General features: G+C 37.5%; 1 non-coding gene across 1 annotated transcript; it reads right to left on the bottom strand.

Moving 5' to 3' along the window:
• Positions 1-2,001: 2,001 nt before the first annotated feature.
• On the bottom strand, positions 2,002-2,108 carry LOC145141633 (small nucleolar RNA R71). Its single transcript, XR_013722827.1, has one exon. It is a non-coding gene; the product is annotated as a small nucleolar RNA R71 (small nucleolar RNA).
• Between the last annotated feature and the right edge of the window lie 552 nt (positions 2,109-2,660).

The following is a 2,660-nucleotide window of genomic DNA, read 5'->3' as shown; positions in this document are numbered from 1 at the left end:
GCCAGTCTAGGGCGACAAAACCTTGAGCAAATACCGGCATTTGGAAAAATGCCAAGACAGGCAACCTAGTCATTATCATGTATGGATATAACGGCTCATATAGAGATCCAATACCAATTTAACATTTCGGAGATTAACCCTTCGATTGTGTCAATACAAAACAACTTATTTAACAATACAAGAACCTTGACATTATTATAAATCAGAAAATATCGGATTTTCTGGGGAAATATTAATATTCAATCATCACTTACCCACAATACAAAGAAATCTAAACTACATTCATATATGTTACTACTATGAAATTCACACATGCATCTATACTTGATTTTCACATCATTTTCAGACATTTTACAGAAAATATCGGATTTTCTGGGTTTTTACGAAAGATACAAAGACTTTTATTCAAACATACTTATGAACTCACCAACATTATGTATGTTGACCGTTTTCAAAATAACTTGTATTCTCAGGTAATCGTTAAGCAGGAAGATTTTCAAGTGTGTATGGTTTTATTTTATGTAATAACATTCATCTTACTATTAATACTTTGAACTTATGTAATTTATAACAATGTACTTGATGTGAACAATGCTAGTTGTTATATGTAATGTCGGTGATGAATGTGTTATGTTTCATGTATATTCATTATGATGATAATTCAATTGTTAGTCACACGAGCCCCCGGACGTTTCCGCCGTCTGGTTCGGGGGTGTGACAACTGCTAGCTGAAGGACCTATTGATGATCCGGTTCTAGGATTTGTATACAAGACAAAGAAGACAAACAAAAAGGACTTCTTCAGAGTCCTTGACAAGCACCTAGTTCCTACAAGAGCTCTCAAGAAGTTTATCAGTCGACCATCCAGGTCCGAAGCTCCTGAACATGTTAAGGCAAAGTTTGTGAGTCAATTGTAGTGGTATGTTAAAGTCAGGGATTGGTTGTTCAGAGCTTACACGTTCATCAAGGAAGAAGCGAACTAATCTAACTTGATTGCTAAGTTCACTTAGGGGGAGATTGTTGTAACCTGAAAGTGAACCTTTAGCAATCTCAATCACCTTTGAAGATCCGAAGTCAGTCAGAGTTCCGAAATGAATAAGTTGGTGTCCGGACTTGAAGCCTTGCTCCAGAAGTGAAGATGGTATTCCGAACCATATGAAGGCATTCCGGAATGGATGTTATGTCCGGAATGTTAACTTGTCTGAATCAGTGTTTTGTCCTTTCTCATTTATTGTATTTGTCATTTACCTTGATATTACATTTCATAGGACTAAATCTATTTTGTCAACTTGGGTAATCAGAGTGTCAGGGGTAACTCTTTATCCAGTCTTATGTATGTAAGACAGTTTGTACGATGTTTCATGTTCTCCTATTTAAAGGAGTTTTCCATGACAAATCAATTGACGGATTGTTCATTAAAGATAACAATATTTCACTTATTTCACCTTTCAAATTATTCTCTCAAACATTCTTCTTGTTCCTTATTTATTATCTTTACTTTGATCATTCTTACTCTTCATTTATATCTTGAATACTTTGTTGAATGCATTAAATCAGACTTGACTGGTCTTTCCAGACTTGACTGGAACACTTCTTAGTAACCATACATTGATCTTAAGCATTCATTCAAGGTTTGAGTTTTCGAACCTTGTCCCTACACATCAGATCACCCTTGTTCTCACATGGTTTAGTACAACCTACAATTCCTGCAACTGCCATATTTGAGCTGAAGGGACACATCCTTACTGCACTTAAGGATGTACCATTTTCTGGAAAGGATCATGAGGATGCTTACAAGCATTTAGATGAGGTCAATGACATTGCAGACTATTTCAATGTCCTAAATGTTCCTAGAGAGACAGTCTTGCTAAGGATGCTTCCGGTCACTTTTAAAGGAGCTGCAAAAGACTGGTTGAAAGCACTTCCACCTAGTGCAATTACTACCTGGGCACAGATGCGCGAGAAATTTCTAGAACAATTCTGACCACCATCCAAGATAGCTAAACTCAAAAAGGAAATAGCCAACTTTGAGCAACAATCAGGGGAGTCGCTTTATGAGGCATGGGAACGATATAAAGGGTTACTCAGAAACTGCCCTCAAAATGACCTTAGCATACAACAAGAAGTGTCTATATTCTATGACGGGGTAAATGTCATGACGAGGCAACTCCTTGATTCTCAAGGACCACTTACAAAGAAAAATCCGGGTGAAATCAAAGAGTTAATTGAAGAGTTCGCAAAACATTCTCGTGAGTACCACAATCCAAGGAATGATGGATTTAAAGGCATTGGGGGAGGAAGTTCTGAAGACATTGCTGCTATACTCGCCATGCTCAATAATATGGACAGAGGAATGACAAAAATGGACCAGTCAATTCATGCTATTAGAGTTGGATGTGAATGATGCAATGGTCAACACTTGACCAAGGAATGCCACTTGGACGATAATGGAAACAAACATGCTCAAGTTTGCTATTTGAGTAGGGATAAATATGATGAAGACTGGAGAAAACCAAAGAAGGAGTGGTTGCCATATGAAGAATACAAGAAGCAAAAAGAAGAGAAATATAGGCAGACTGGCCGAGGCTCCTACCAAAAAGAGCAACCACCAGCTGAAAAGAAAGTTGACTTAGAGACCATGCTTACTCGTTTTATGGAGGC

This window comes from Lactuca virosa, chromosome 9, assembly GCF_052849685.1.
Source record: "Lactuca virosa cultivar CGN04683 chromosome 9, Lactuca_virosa_CGN04683_v6, whole genome shotgun sequence".
Lineage (NCBI taxonomy): Eukaryota > Viridiplantae > Streptophyta > Magnoliopsida > Asterales > Asteraceae > Lactuca > Lactuca virosa.
Note: the sequence above shows the minus strand (reverse complement) of the source record. Positions and strands in the feature narration are given on the sequence as shown.